We start from the raw sequence: 16,531 nt of genomic DNA on the forward strand, positions 1-16,531 counted from the left end.
AGCGTCTGCTGGCTGCTGCCTCCCAGACCAGAAACACAAAGGAAACACGTTTGGCTCCAAACCCAAAGACGCAGGACCAGAGCTGGGGTGGGGGGGGGGAGGGGGAAGATAGAGAGAAAAACAGACAGAGAAACAGAGATAGAGAGATAGGCAGAGAGACAGAGAGTGGAGAGAGGGGTTCTGAAAATAATTCTACATTTTATTCATTTTTCTGGAGTGCCTACTGTGTGTTACAGACTGCTAGATCCTGGGACAATGGCCATTCTCATTCTGACAGCTAAGGATCAACTTTGACTTTAATGATGGAGGCCTCCTTTTATGCACATGTACTGGGGGCCTGCAAGCATACTCTACTGGGCACGCATTACCCCGTTTAATCCCTCCAACAAGGCTGTGAACTAAGCTGCACTGGGCAGTGGATGAGAGGATCTCAGAGCATAGACTTTTTTTTTTTTTTTTAGCTGAGCCATCCTGCCACCTGTTGGCAGCTCAGCGGCAGCTTAGCTTGGGCCGGGAATCGAACCGCTGTTGCTCAGAGCTCAAACTCTTGAGTGCGCTCTTAACCAACTGAGCCACTCAGCTGGCCCATCGGAGCATAGACTTTGAAACCAGACCACCATGGTTCAAATCCTGCCTTGGCCACTTATCAGCTGTGTGACCTTGAATGTAACCTCTCTGGTTCAGTTTCTTCATGTATGAACTAGGAATAACAATAACAATAGTATCTACCTTATAAGATTGCTGCAAAGATTAAATTGGAGAGTTTATATTAAGCACCTAATAAAGTGATTGGCATATAGTAAGTGCCATATAAATGTTGGCTATTATTATCATAGCTCCTATTTTACCTAGAGAGGTGAGCTCCAGGGGAGGGGAACTGGGCTCTGAGCCAGGGCTCTCTCGGCATCACGGCAATACCCTAGGCCGGCGGATTCCAAAGAGTTTGTTGTTTCAGGTTGTCGTCAGTGTTACTTACCTCTTTTAGAAGTGTTTCCAGAGTTTATCACCTGAGGCCACCAGCAGATGATTTGTCTGCATGGGGTTCCATGTGGTGGGCTGTGGACAGACACTGCCGCTCACTGAGACCCAGAGATGAGTGGTGAGACCTGGCACTGTGTCCAGGCTTGCTGAGACCTCCAGAACCCAGCAGTCTATGCCAGTTTTCCAGAAACGTCCTTATGCTCTCCTGGGAACAATGTATCTCTGTTGCCTCCAGGCCTCAAAAATGCTACTTTAGAAATGTTTTTAAAAGTACTGACATGTGTGTCCACCCCCCCTACCCCACCCCCACCCCATATTCTGACTTACCTGGCCTGGGGCATGACCTGGGTGTCAATATTTGTTTCAAGCTGTCCAAATGACCCAAATGTGCAGCCACATTTGAGGACCACTGACCTGAGCTGTCTCTGATAGCAGACGTGACAGTATCCCCAGTATCCAATCTCTCCTTCCTCACCTACAGGAGGGCTGGCTGGCTCATGGACCCCAGCCAAAGACTGCATTTCCCAGCTTCCCTTGCAGCAAAATGTGGCTGTGTTTCATTTCTGTGAGTGACAGTGTGTTGTGCCTCTTTGGGGTCTTGGCCACCTCTCTCCCTTCGATCCCTTCCCACAGTCTGGAGAGTGGACACAGAGTAAAGGCTGCCGCTTCTTCAGCCACACACACAAAGGCCTCTCTCCAGGCGATGGAGCAATATTGTAGATAAGCCTGCATCCCAGGACCACCCTGGGAGCAGTCACCACCACCCCCACCCTATGTCAGAAGCTTAGAAATCATGTCTTAACAACGGGTGGCAGTTCTACAATCAAAGGAGCTTTCTCCCTTTCCCAAGCCTATTTTTGCCTAAGNCCCCGGCCCTGGGTTGCCCACCTCCTTTTGGACTGATAAATGAGAGGCAAATGAAATTCCATCTCTTGGCTCAAATTTAGGTCTCTTTGTTGAAGCAGCTAAGCCAAAATCCTAGGAAAGGCCAAGTTGATTGCAAAAAATACAGACAGATGCCCAGGGCCCATCTCAGATCTAGCAAGACCGACATGACTGAGGACAGGCCAAGGGCATCTGTAGTTTCTGTGGGATTTTTGTTTGCTTGCTTTTATATTTTTTATTCATTGCTGATGACAGAAGTATATTAAGTAATTCCGACCAAATTAATGTGATGGAGACTCACAGAACCAATTAGCCACATGTATAAGAAATGAAATACCAACAAGCTAATTCCTAAGAAACATAAAGAGAGTATGCCAGTTTTGTCTGTTCACTGCCTGCCTTTTTCTGGTCTTCCTCTAGTTATTTATTGAGCATATACTATGTGGTCTTCTATTTTTTTACTTAAGACTGTCTTTTTAGGGCAGTTTTAGGTTCACAGCAATATTGAGAAGAAGGTGCTGAGATTTCTCAGACACGCCTACCCCCACAGATGTACAGCCTTCCCCATTATCAACACCCTCCACCTACACATTTGTGACAACTGATGAACCTACATTGACACGTCATTGTCACCCCAAGTCCATAGTTCACATTACAGTTCACTCTTAGTGGTGTATATTCTGTGGGTTTGGTCCAATGTATAATGACATGTTCCCATCACTATGGTATCATACAGAGTATTTTCACTGTCCTGAAAATCCTCTGTGCTCCTCCTATTCACCCCCCCACCCCCACCACCCCCACTCCTTACCCCACTAGCCCTGGCAACCACGGACCTTTCCACCGTCTCTATATTTTGCCTGTTCAGAATGTCATACAGTTGGAACCATACAGTATGGGCCCTTTTCAGATCGGCTTCTTCCACTTTAGCGATATGCACGTAAGTCTCCTTCATGTGTTTTTGCGGCTTGATAGTTCATTTCCTGTCATTGCTAAATAATATTTCATTGTCTGCATATACCAACATTTATTTATCCATTCACCTACTGAAGAAAATTTTGGTTGCTTCCAAGATTTGGTAATTATGAATAAATTATAAATAAGCTGCTATAAACATCTACCTGCAGGTTTCTGTGTGGACATGGCTTTTCAACTTGTGGGCAAATATGCAGGAGTGGGACTGCAGGATCAAACATTTGTGATGTTTCAAACTCCCCGGGTGAGGGTAATGCCCACCCTGGTGAGTCTCTGGGAGGGAAACAGCCAAGACCATTTGCTCCACTGGTCAGATACCCTGGGAGCTCCTCCAGGTAGAGACACACAGTGTACCAGGCCCTAGGCGGGGGGCACCCTCATGCCCCTCGCTTCCCCAGCAGCATATCGCAAGGCCCACCAGGGGAGCTCAGTGCACATTTGCCCATCAATTCCAGTGATCCAAGATGTGAAGGGCCACGAACAGAGAGGGGCCGGTGAGAAGTCTTTATGTCCTCACTTCCAGTACCAGGACAGAGCTGGCAAAGCCAAGTTGCTCTCAAAATGCTGATGTTTTAAATTTTAAAAGGGGGCTTACAAGATGCATATTTACAAATATCCTTCTCTTAGTGTAAAAAGGTGCCATAGAGACCTGTGACGGGGACACCAATTTATGGCCTAAGAGAAGGCCAGTCTCCTTGTATTAAGTGAGGTAGGCTGCTGGGCCTGTGCAGCTGCAACTGCTCGTTCTGGGTGGCACCTGCAGGTGCCTGGGGTCTGGGGATGACAAGGGAGAGTTCCCTCAACTGGAAACTCTCCCAAGACTGAAGACACTACCTTCTCTTCTAATATGGATAATTAGGCAAAGCAAGCAGCATTTGTCTTCCCGAGATCAAACCCTCTCTCAAAGCCCTCACATATGTGAACCAGCCCATCTCGCTTGGGCTGGCAGGACTTGATCTTCAGAGTGCCCAAACTCAGGTAACGCCCCCCCCCCCCCCGCCCTTCCAGAGTCCAGACAAGCAGGGGAGCTCTCAGGGCCTTTATCCAGCGCTCATGTCTGCTGATAAAAGCAACCTAGTTCACAAGACCACTGGTACTGCTGCTGCCTGGCGGGGGGCCTCCATGATGCTAATAATCCACATGTCGTTGAATGGCAGCCTTTGAATGGGAGCCCTGGTCTAAACCGTGAAGACCTACACCGAGCTCCACCTGAACTGCCTCTTCTGAAACTTCGATGCCTAAGACCAAAACAATAGAAAAAAGCCCAACAAGGCAGAGGTGACATCAAGGAAGAAAATATTGCCTTGCCCCCGTGAGAGTGTTTCCTAAACTCTAACAGCCGGAGTATCTGTTTTCAGGGCTGATGGCGGAGTCCTTGAATGCATCCTGACTGGTGACATGGAAGTGACCCTTGCCTTGTGGTGTGTTATTTCACCGGCTGTAATCCAAGTTTCTCAAGGATAAGGACTGGGTCTATAGTTTCACTCTCAAGGACTATTTCATATTGGAAACCGATTGGCTGATACTCAGTGACATATGGCTTGGACGCTGGGTCAACTTCCCTTCTGAGATTGTGATCAGTGTCTTAGTGCCTTTGAGAAATTGGAATCTCTCTGTCCCTGGAGTGTTCCCTCTGCTCAGAGTGGACGGCTCTCAGGACACAGCGCGAGACAGCAAAGCTTACCCAGATACTGGGCCCTCAGGCCTATTCATGCCTATTTCTCGGCGTGTTGTCCAAAAGCTCTTCTTGCATCCCCCAAACATAAATTAAAGTAGACTCAGAGGTGTGTAGGTTGAGAACTTATCCAAAGAAACTGATGAAGGGACAAGTGCCTGGAAAGACCACTTAACTCTCCGTCTTCCCCACCCCTTCCCTCACTGATATTCTAATCCAGTCTGAGCATTTTGTTATGACAAAGCCCCAAACTGTTGCTGGGGAGGATAATGCTCTCTGAAGCTTCTCCAAAGGCGCTTCCCCTTAGTGGATGGGAAACACAGACTGGTTGACCTTTTCTGCTAATGAAGACAAGAAAGAAGAGGGTGCCCAAGGTGAGCTTGAACACATGGGCCACTTCATTCCTCACCTAACTCAGGAGAGAATGAGGCATATTCTGAAAGAATAGGACAAGGCTAAAGGGAGAAAGCAGCTGGTGATTCCCAGGACCAGGACCCTGACATGGGTCTCCTTGGAGTCTCCTTTTCATGGTGGCCCATGGCGTCAGCTCAGCCCCAAGCCTGCTCACAGTATGCAGAGGTTTGGCCATCACTTCACCTAATTACCTGTTTCCTAGCAGGTTATTCTGTCTCAACAGAAGTTTCTAAGAATATCCCTGAATTAGCCAATGATTCATTGTCATTTTCATTTCCCAAAATGGTAGTCATTATTTTTGACTCTAGGTAATACCCTACCAGGAAATTCCTCAGCACCCTATGCCCACAGCTAACCCAGATCCCACTGGTTTACCCCACTCATGGGTTTGATGGATTAATCACAGTCTGAGTACTCTCTTGTGCAGTGGATTGGGGAAGGTGGTGGGTGGTCAGTATAGCGTTGAGAAGCCACCAGGACTCTGGAGCCTGACAAGCATGCAATCTGATCTAGCCTCCACCACTTGCTAGCTGTGTGCCTTCTCTCAATATCAGTTTTCTATCTATGAAGTGGGAATACCAATAGTTCCATCTCATAGGGGTCTTATGAAGATTAAATAAGATACTACATAGATAATGATTAACACAGTTTCCGCTTTAGAATAATTCTATTATTGTTAAGAATAACAACAACAACAATAATAATAATTAGGTTTCTCAGGAGCACAGAATTTGAGTCATCAAAATTTGTGATTCATGGGCCTGCTGAGTGGCGCGTTAAGAGTTGGCTTGGGACGCTGGCTCTGGCAGCAGGACCCCGGTTCAGATCCCACATTAGGGCCAGTGATGCTGTGCCCTCTACAGCTAAGATGGTGAACAACAGCTCGACCTGGACCTGAGCTGCCATGAGTCGCCAGCGACAGCGTAGGCTGCAGTGGAGCTGCAGTGGGCTCCCTTAAGCTACTGTGAGCAGCCGGCAGCTGGCTTGAGCTGCCAAGAGCCGCTGTGAACGGCCGTCCAGTGACCGGCGACCGATCTGCCTCATCCAGGAAGAGCGCAATGATAATACCAACATGGACCAGTGAAGCGACGTCCTCCACAACTAGACTGAAGGACAAAAGGACAGCAACTTGTCTGTTCCCCTTCCCCTATTCCCCAATGCTGTTCCCCTCCCCCAATAAAATCTTTAAAAAAAAAAATTTGTGATTCATGATGTACTGTCATCATTGGTCCTTCTTTCTATTCCTCCTTTGCTCCCTCACTTTATCCACCGTACTTATCCATTCCTTTGTTTTATTTTCTATTGTCTCTATTTTATCACATGTACTATTTATTCACCTAAACAACAGATTGCTTAGTTTGACTTTATAAGCAGAGAATCATGCTCTATGTGGTTTCTGGAACTCACTTGGTTTGCTCAATATTATCAATCAATGTTACACCAATATCACCAACATTAACCCATGTTGATGTATATAACTGTGGTTCATTCCTTTTTCGTTGTTGTATAATATTCTGTTATGTAAATATAGTAAAATATAGTATACGTGGCCTGACAATTAAGTTCGAGAACTTGTTGCAATGATGTTGCTAACCTTTTTTTGATATCAGAGGGATTATTCATTATGAATTTGCACCAGCTGGACAATTAACTAAGTTTACTATTTGGAAGTGCTGAAAAGGCTGTGTGAAAAAGTTAGACGACCTGAACTTTTCACCAAAAATTTATGGCTCTTGCATCATGACAGTGCACCAACTCACACAGCACAGTCTGTGAAAGAGTTTTCAGTCAGTAAACAAATAACTGTATTGGAATACCCTCCCTACTCACCTGATCTGGCCCCCAGTGACTTCTTTCTTTACCCAAAGATAAAGGAAATATTGAAAGGAAGACATTTTTATGACATTTTGATGACATTCAGGACATCAAGGGAAATACAACAGCTCTGATGTCTGGCCATTCCAGAAAAAGAGTTCCAACATAGCTTTGACTGGTGGACTAGGTGCTGGTGTCAGTGCATAGCTTCCCAAAGAGAGTACTTCGAAGGTGACCATAATGATATTCAGCAATGAGGTATGTAGCACTTTTTCTAGGATGAGTTAGCAGCCTTAATTGTCCAGCCTCGTGTATTCAGTCTTCAATGGTTTGGCATTTGGGTTGTTTTTGTTTGTTTGTTTGTTTGTTTGTTAACAGCTTTATTGAGATGTGATATACAAACCAGACAAGTTACCCATTCAGAATGTACAATTTAATGATTTTTAGTTTGCACGGAGATGTGTAACCATCACGACTCTCAATTTTAGTACATTTACATCACAAGAAGAAAACTTGTATCCATTAGCAGTTACTCGCTAGTCTCTCCAATCCCCCTCAGCCCCTGGCAACCACTAATCTACTTCCTGTCTCAATAGATTTGCCTATTCTGAACATGTCCTATAAATGGCATCGTATAATATGTGGCCTTTAGTTACTGGTTCTTTCATTTAGCATAATGTTTTCAAGGTTCATCCATATTGGAGCATGTATTGGTACTTCATTTTATTATCAAATAATATTCTATATTTGATTTATTGATTCCTGAGTTTATGAGCATTTGGGTGGCTTGTTTAAGTCTTTTGCTGTTACTAGCAGCATTGTTATTAATGTTATACCACATTATCTCCTGAGCACACTTGCAGGCGTTTCTCTAGGACATATTCTTGGGGTGGTGCTTTCGAAATACAGGGAAGGCAAATGGTCAACGCTACAAGTTAAAGCCAAATTGCTTCCCAAATGTTTCAACAGTTTACACTCCCACCAGCAAAATAAAAGATGCCATTGACCCGTCCTTTCAAGTATTTGGCATGGTCAGAATTTCTAGTTTTTTAAAAGCGCATTAATTTTATTTCCCTTTTTTTTTTTTAGCAGTCAAACCATTGCTCTGTGTTTGACTCATTGCCTGATAATGAGGTTCTAATGGAAATTCAGACAGAAACAGGTTCTCCTACCATCGTTATCAGTTCTCCCGTGCTGTAGTTCTAGCTTTTCTTTCCTGAGCCAGAATTCCAATGTCACTGTTGATGTGAGTGTTCTTCCTTCCCAAACTGACTCACGCTCGTCTCCTAGCTGGTCCCAAGTCCCTCTCTACCTCTCCCCTTACAGAAAGCAGAGAGGCTGTCCTGTGTCCGTGGTCCTGGCAATAAACACCCCACACATACACACACGGACACACAAATACTTTCATACCCTGAGCCTCTGGCCACATCCAGACCGGAGGATGACGGCACAGGAAACCAAGTCCATCACTCTAACCCACAGAGGAAAACCCTGCTCTTCGATGGCAAACGCTCATCCTGTGAGCGCTGGGGAAGGAGGCGATCAGGTTTCCTTTCCTGCCGGTATCCATCCCTCTCCTTTGTCCAAGCCATTAAATTCAAGTTACAGTGAATGTAGCTATAATTCCCATGCACTGAATTCCCTCCAGAATCTTGTTTTATTTACTCACTGTCCTTCCCATTCATTACATTTCAATAGCATTTTCCTCCAGAAGGACATTACAAATAACGTCCACAATAAACACCTCATAAAGAGACTAACTCAGGAAAGCAGTGGGGACAATAGAAGTAGAAGAGAGAGCACCAGGAACAAAATGGCAGGGGAGGGCAGGTTTTCAGGGCGCTGTGGACAAGGAGGTATGCACTGCCCAGGGGAGAGGGCATGGAGGCACCTCCTCCATTGGGCTGTTCCTGGGTTGTATCCTTTTATAATAATCCAGTCACCTAGTAATAAAATGTTTTCCTGATTTCTGTGAAATGTTCTAGCAAATTTATCAAACTGAGGGGGTTGTCAGGGGAGCCTCCGGTTTAATAACCTATCAGTGAGAAACCCAGGTGACAACCTGGTCTTGAGATCAGTGTCTGTGCAGTGTCTGTACTGTACTCAGTCTGTGGGACTGAGCCCTTCACCTGTGGTATCTCCAGGTGGATAGTGTCAGAATTGAGGTAAATTGGAGGCATCCAGCTGGTGTCACAAAATTGCTTGGAGTGGGAAAACCCCCACATTGGGTGACCAGAGTGAAGTATTCAGTGAGTAGTGAGTAATGGAAATAGTTTTCCTTTACAAGGGTATAGGAGAGTGCCTATTTCTCTGAGTCCACATTTCATGTTTTTAAAGTTTTTCCATATGTCTAGAGATGGTTATATTATTCTTGTTTTAGTGTTCAACTTCTTTGATTATTTAGGAAACATTTTTTATAGGGGAAAAGCACAAAAGATAATGTTGGTATAAGAGCGTACTTAACAGTTCTGCTAACCTGTAATAAACTGCACATATTTAAAGTGTACAATTGGGTAAGTTTTGATATATAGACACAGCTGTGAAAATACCACCACAATTGAGATAATGCACAGATCTGTGATGGGATAAAGTTCCCCGGCCCCTCGATAATTCTACTCTCTCATCCCCCACCACCACCCTCCACTCTCCAGGTAACCACTGACCTGCTTTCTGTCACCATAGGTTAGCTTTCATCTTCAAGTATTTTATGTAAAAGTAATAATATAGTATGAGCTCTACTTTGCTGTCGTTTCTTTCACTACACGTAATTATTTCACTGTTTCATAGATTGATAACTTATTCCTTTTCATTGCTGAGTAGTATTCCATTGTATGGATGCACCACCATGTTTTTATTCACTCATGTCTTGATGGATGTTTGGGTTGTTTTCATTTGGGCTATTACTAATAAAACTGACATAAACATTTATGTTCCAGAATGTGCATGGGCATATGGATTCATTTTTTTCCCGGGCAAATAGAGTACCATGGCTGTGCTACATGATTTTAGTGGTTTCAGGTGGTAAGGCAAATCTGGTCTGCAGGATTTTGTTTGGACCAGAAGCCTATTTGACCATTTTTTGGAGTGCATGTTTTTAAGGCAAGTAAATTGAAGTTTGGGTACCTGGGCTCTTATGCCGAACACTTAAAAACATTTACATTTGTATTTCATCTTTTTCTTTATCTCCAAAATGAATTGAATCCCCATCCATTCCATGCAAGGATATTCAGCTATTGCCCTTGCAAAGGAATAGGGTTGTTCCCCCTGGAGTAGCAACCTTCAGCCGCAGGGATATTACAGTCTAGGTGTGGGAGTTGAGGTACATCAGGCTGGAAGCTTCAGGAAGCGTCCCCACCCCCAGCAACTCCAAGGTAAGACATGGAGGTTCAGTCCTCACTGAAACCAGCAGAGCCTGGGGTGGGGTAGCCTGACTTCCACCCTCATAAAGCTTTTATTTTGTGAGACTATTCTGGATATACAGGTACATAACTGAAGCTAGAGAAAATGTCTGGGGTTTACTAATGGGCCTGGCAACTGACTAGGGCAATTCCAAGAGGCCTGGATTCCAGGAAGTTCTGTCAACTCTGGGGTTGCTTTGGGCCCTTGTCACTTCCCACCATCCCATTCAGTGAATTCCTGACCAGTCTAGGAAGGGCATGAGTGGCTTCATCCTACCAACCAGGGAGTTAGTCTCATTGGTCAGATGTGTAATGCAGAATCCACCACCCTGCCCTGCCTGCTCAGGGACGACAGCCTTTCCTCTTTTTCATGGTACTCAGTAACCACCAGCCCCCACCATGACTCTTTACTGTTTGCCAGATGCTGTACAGTGCATGACCTCAGTTCAGCCTCACTGTGTCCTATAGAACACAGTTATTATTTTCATTGTATAATTAAGTAAACTAAGCTCTAAAAGCTTGCCAAAGATCATTTCTCTAGTCTAGTAAATGGCAGAAGCAGGATTTAAAACCCCATCTGAAGTAATAATGGCTGAGAATTTTCCAAAATAAATGATAGGCACCAAACCAAAGATCCGGGAAGCTCAAAGAATAGTAGGCAGGATAGATACCAAAAAACGACACCTAGGCATATCATATTCAAATTGCAGAAAACCAAAGACAGAAGCATCTTGAAAAAAGCCAGAGGGAGAAAAAAATCTTGCCTATAGAGTATAAAGGGTAGAATTATATTAGATTAAAAAATTACTCATCATAATCCATGCAAGCAAGAAGAGAGTGGAATGAAATATTTATCTGATATTAATATAGCCATTCTTGTTTGCTTTTGATTGTTTGCACAATATATCTTTTTCTATCCTTTCACTTTTAACCTGCAAATATTATATTTGAAGTAAATTTATTATTGATAACATACGGTTCAGTCATTATTTTAATCTCCTCTGTCAATTTCTGTCTTCTAATTGGTATATGTAGATCATTTACATTTAATATCATCATTGATATGTTAGGGCTTAAATCTTCCATTTGCATAATCTCTTCTTGTATTAGCTAGGGGAATATTTTTACTAACTTTTGTAAATGTAGATATTTTGTGGAGTTCTAAGAAGAAATAAATTCTATATTGTAGCATTCAGTTCTAGGAGGGTTTCTTAATGGCTAAGAAATTTACTTAAAGGAATTGGTTCATGTGATTGTGGGGCTGGCAGGGCTGACATCTGCAGGGTGGCCAGCAGGCTGGAGACACAGGCATGAGTAAACACCACAGTCTTGAGGCAGGATTTCTTCTTCTCCAGGAAACCTCAGTTTTTGCTCTTAAGAACTTCAATTGATTGGAGAAGGCACCACCCACATTATCAAGGGTGCTCAACTTTCCCAAAGACAACTAATTGTAGCTATTAACCATACCTATAAACCACAGGCATGCCTCATTGTACTGTGCTTCACTGTATTGCACTTCACAGAAACTGCATTTTTTGCAAACTGAAGGTAAGACTCTCCACCAGCAAAAAGATTACGACTCGCTAAAGGGTCAGTTGAGGGTTAGCATTTTTTAGCAATATATTATATTTTTTAAGAATTTTATTTAAAAATATAGCTAACATACAACATTATATCAGTTTCAGGTGTATGCCATAGTTATTCAACATCTATATACTTAAAGAAGTAATCACCATAAGTCCAGCAATCATCTGACACCATACCATATTGTTATCACAATATTGTTGACTATATTCCCTATACTGTACATTACATCCCCATGACTTATTTGTTTTATACCTGGTAGTTTGAACCTCTTATTCCCCTTCACCTTCCCCCTCTTTTTAATTTTTCAATTATAGTTAACATTTAACATTATTTTATATTAATTACAGGTGTACAGCATAGTGGTTAGACATTTATCACCCCAATAAATCTAGTATCCATCTGACACCATACATAGCTATTACAATATTATTGACTATATTCCTTCTGCTATACCTTATATCCCCATGACTACTGGGTAACAACAAATCTGTACTTCTTAATCCCTTCCAATTTTTCACCCACTCACACCCCCCCTTCCATCTGCAACCATCAAAATGTTCTCTGTACCTATGAGTGAGTTTCTGTTCTTTAGCAATACACTATTTTAAAATTAAGGTATGTATATTGTTTTTTAGACAAAACGCTATTGCACACTTACTATTGGGTCTTCAGAAAAGTCATGATGTATTTTATCTATGTTTTTCAAAGGTCATTTATTTATATAAATAATAAAGATCAATCAACGATCTATTACCCATTTTGTTTGATAACCTTTTGCCATCTTTCAGAGAGCTTCATAATTCCTCGTTCATAAAAGGACCTGTCTTTATTTGTGAAAAACTGAACAAGGTGCTGATTTACAGCCTCATCTGAATTGAACGTTATACCATGCAAAGAGTTTTGAAGAGAGCAAAACAAGTGGAAGTCTGATGGCACAAGGTCAGGTGAGTATGGTGGGTGTGGCAACACATCCCATCCAAGCTTCAATAATTTTTGATGGGTGATCAAACTTGTGTATGGTCTCGCGTTGTCATGATAGAACACAACGCCTTCCCAATTAACAAGCTCTAGACATTTCTGGAAGATGGTTTCATTCAAACTGTCCAATTGCCAACAGTGCACATTCAAATTGATTGTTTGGATAGGAGATCGAAAAATCCACCTTTAAAATCCCACCACACAGAGAGCATAACCTTCCTGTGATGAATGTCTGCTTTCAATGTCGTTTGAGGTGAATCATCACGTTGGGACCAAGACCGTTTGTGCACCACATTGTTGTAAACAGTCCACTTCTCATCACCAGTTATCAGTCGCTTCAAAAAAGGATCTTTTCCTCACCTTTAATGAGCATATTGCAGATGTTTATACGCACCATCAAATGAACTTCTTTGAGTTCATGTGGAATCCAAATATTGAGCTTGTTTACATATCTCAGCTTCTTCAGGTGGTTGTGAATGCCTGAATGATGGACGTTCAATGTTTTTGCAATCTCTCGTGTCGTGTAACATGGGTTTGACTCAATCAATTTATTTTGTCGTCATCAACCTCGGTGGGCCTACCTGACCAAGGAGCATCGTTGAGATCAAAATCACCAGCATGGAATTCTGTGAACTATCGTTGGCACTGACCTTCTTGTAGAGCATTGTCACCATAAACTTTATTCAACTTTTCACAAGCTTGACTTGCGTTCTTCCCTTTATGGAAGTAAAACAGTAAAATATGGCAAAAATGCACAGTTTGGTCTTCCATCTTTAACTTGTTGTAAAATCTCCAAAACTAAACCAAATTGTTCAATTTTTTTTTAGAATGAAGCTAGAACTGTCAGCTGTCAAATGACATAGCAATAAGATAGATGCGAATGACTCTAGTACTTCCAAAAATGAACTAGTGCCATCTGTCGCAAACATGCATCATGACTTTTCCAAAGACCCAATAGATTACAGTGTGGATGGAACAGGGAACACATACTAAACCTGACAAGCTCAGGAGACTGAAAATAACCACATAAGATGGCATGAGCATAAAATATTTTTATAACTAAGTGGGCCATGGTGGGAAGTCACAGCTTTAGGTTTCTTCATAAAGTTAATCTGTGCCTCTTCAGTGTGCCTGTCTGTTGTCTTTATACACCTAAGATAACATCTTTGGAATGTCAGTAGTCCTTTTTCCTGACCAGAGCTGGACACTGCAAAATTCCTCATTATTATGCTTGTCTCCTGATTACCATCTCTATGTGCTGTAAAAAGCAAACAGATAACTATACTGTACCCATCTATGTAAAAGAAGTACCTGTCTCTCCAATTTACTTTTATTCAATCCCAGAGATTTCTCCACTTTGTTTTCTCCCTCCCCCTTAATCTACTACCAATGGACTTCATGTAACCTTCCTCCTTTGATTTTCTGTGTAAAATGAGCTGCAAACCACCATTTCGCGGAGCATTTTCTCAATTCGTTGAGATTTTGCTTCCCGGCAATTGTCCTCAGTTTGGCTCAAATAAACTCTTATAAGCTTCCTCTTAGGCTGAGTGCTTTTCATCAACAACAGTATAATATAAACATGCCTTTTATATGCACTGGGGAAACAATTTCTGTTGCTGGGTTTATTGTGATATTCGCTTTATTGTGGTGGTCTGGACCTAAACCCACGATATCTCTGCGGTCTGCCCGTACCTTCACAGCAACCCTTGGGCTAGTGTCTGATTAAATAATTTGGTACTATAGCTCAGCCAATTGGACACATAAAACTCACCGTCACATACTTCATCTTATTTTTGTTCTCTCTTTAGCTAAGTGTGAGAGCTTTTGAAGAGGTGAAATCACATCCTGGTTGGTTGTTTTTATGTTCAGCTGAAGTATAGCTGGCTGTTTAGCTCCAACAGTCTCAGGTGTTAACCTAACAGCCCATAAACTGGTGGTGTGGGAGCAGTTTTTAAAAACTACAATGTGAAGCATAACTGAATGGTAATTTGGAATTCCAACCTTGCGTTTCATGTGTCTCAAGCATTTTAAATGACTATCTTCTATATCCAAGCTATTTTTTAGTACAATTGCTTTTGGGAGAAAACCCCTCCTGGATCTTGACCCTTCCAGTCAGAGCCCGGCACTATCTGCTTTTAAAGGCAGCATAATACTTCCCCCTAATACTTTTATCAGTTGGCTGTGACAAACTGGAGACATGTACGTATGTGATGTGCATGATATTAAATTGTAAATTAGTGGGACTCTAGAGCAAACAGTTTGCCAATGTTTGAAAATACTAGTGCTTAATAGCTTCTTTTAAAGGAAATATTTCCTCTAAATTTCACCTGGAAAGTAGCTGGAATACTTATTTGGAAAAGTATCACATTTATGTGGCCTTTTGGATTTTAGTACTTACCTTATGAATTATTGATGTATTGTTCACAATGTCTTTATACTGACAATTAAACAAGCCAAAAAACAAAAACAAAAACACAGTGAAAATGCAATCATGAAAGAAAAAACAATACCCCCCAAAGTTAATCATTTCATTAGAGGTGGGTAAGACTTTCCCGTTTAAAGCAATTAGAGAATTCAAGAGAAAGAAGTGACTAAGTGCAAAATATATGCTATGAAAGTGAGGGAAGATACAGGATGCTGTGGCAATGAGCAACACACACCCTGTGGTCAGAGACCTTTCAGACAAAGGGACTTAGAGGAGGTGGAACTTGAGTGAGGATTTGAAAAAAAAAGTGGGAAGGCTGTGTGTGGGCCTCGAACTGGGTTACGGATGCCGGCGAAGGCGTGGGCGGCAGAGCGCTGATGGGCTGGGAGGGGCTGCGGAATGGGGGTATAATGGACTGAAGAGACACAGCCGCTGCAGGACGCAGGGAAGACCCACTAAGGAGGATGCGGCCCAGGTGGCAGGATGTGGGGCTCCAGGGGCCCTGTTCCCACCCCAATCAGTGCCTCCACCCACATTTCACCAGTCCTCAATGCTGCCAGTAGAGATGCGCTCCCCAACCCTTGAAGAGTTTTCATTCTTCCCAAGATGCCAATAAAGCTGCAAATAGGCCTTGTAGGAGAGATGCCCTGCTAATGCCTCACCTGGGATATTCTTTGAGAAGAAGCCTCCAGGCGTCCTTAGGTGCAGCTGGAGCCAGGAGGAGAGGAAGTGGAAAATTTCAATTTCCCCAGAGGGAGCAGGCCTGGCTTCACTGCTCTGAGGAGGGGTTGGTGCTGAGAAGCATTTGAGACTTTCACATGGAGAGACAGCAATGAGGAGAGCTGGCATTAAAAAACATAGTCTGACACCTGAGTGGAGGAGCAAAGACTGGAGGTGAGGACCACTCTGCAGAGTACTCTACTTGGGGACACAGGGCCTGAGGTCTGGAAGGGCTTCAGTAAACGCTTGTTGAATGAATGAATGAATGAATGAATGAATGAATGAATGAATGAATGAATAGCCACTTGACCTTTTTCACTGTACTACAGTGGCATGTAATTTTTTTTAGGTCCAACCCTTTCTGAGGACCTGATCAAGTTTATGGGTTTCCCTCCCCAGAAAACACCCATTTGGAAATAGAATCAATTTTAGAGGCTCCAGAGCCCCCTTCCACCCCAGGAGACAGCCCATGAAACCCTCCTGATCGCCTTCAGATCCTAAAGGAATGCAATGAGGAAGAGATGTCTATGTGATTCCCCTTGGGAAACACTGGGACAAGGAGATGATCTGAGCCCTATATTCGTGTTCCAGGTGTCAGCTGCTCTGTGACACTTAGGGAAAGCAGGGTCTACACCGACTAACATGGCTGGAAATCCACTATCAGTCATTCTCTTGCTT

This window comes from Hipposideros armiger, unplaced genomic scaffold (genome assembly GCF_001890085.2).
Source record: "Hipposideros armiger isolate ML-2016 unplaced genomic scaffold, ASM189008v1 scaffold_467, whole genome shotgun sequence".
Taxonomy (NCBI): domain Eukaryota; kingdom Metazoa; phylum Chordata; class Mammalia; order Chiroptera; family Hipposideridae; genus Hipposideros; species Hipposideros armiger.